Genomic DNA, 645 nt, shown 5'->3' with positions numbered 1-645 from the left:
TTCAAATCCCCACAAGGGAGTGAGCTCCCGTTGCTCTGTCCCAGCTCCTGCCAACCTAGCAGTTTGAAAGCACACCAGTGCACGTAGATAAATAGGTACCGCTGCGGCAGGAAGGTAAATAGCATTTCCGTGCGCTGCTCTGGTTTCCATCACAGTGTTTGTTGCGCCAGAAGCGCTTTCGTCATGCTGGCCACATGACCCGGAAAAGCTGTCTGTGGACAAACGCCGGCTCCCATGGCCTGAAAGTGAGATGAGCGCTGTAACCTCATAGTCACCTTTCATCATCATCATTTTTAGTTTGTATACCACCTTTCTGTCTTACAATACTCAAGGCGGTTTACAAGCTGAAGAAACAAAAAATGTACATCTTATAACAATCTAATGCAATACAAAAATGGGATAATAAAACATAACCACAAAATAGGCAGCCTACATCAAAAAAATAGCATTCAACAATCAATTAGAATAGTATAAAATAATAATATCAACATATAAAAGTTAAACAGAAATCCACTCAACAGTTACAATAATATCTAAATTATAATCAATAAAACAACGGCAAGCCACAGTACATTAAACAATACAATACACATTGAGAAGCAGAGGGTACTACACTTGATCTTAGCCAAAAGGCCGAGAAGCCCC

General features: G+C 40.6%; 1 pseudogene; it reads right to left on the bottom strand.

The window, feature by feature from the left end:
* Nucleotides 1-516: 516 nt before the first annotated feature.
* LOC128416769 (uncharacterized) lies at nucleotides 517-645 on the bottom strand (annotated as a pseudogene).

This window comes from Podarcis raffonei, chromosome 6, assembly GCF_027172205.1.
Source record: "Podarcis raffonei isolate rPodRaf1 chromosome 6, rPodRaf1.pri, whole genome shotgun sequence".
NCBI lineage: Eukaryota > Metazoa > Chordata > Lepidosauria > Squamata > Lacertidae > Podarcis > Podarcis raffonei.
This window is presented reverse-complemented; position numbering and strand designations above follow the sequence as displayed.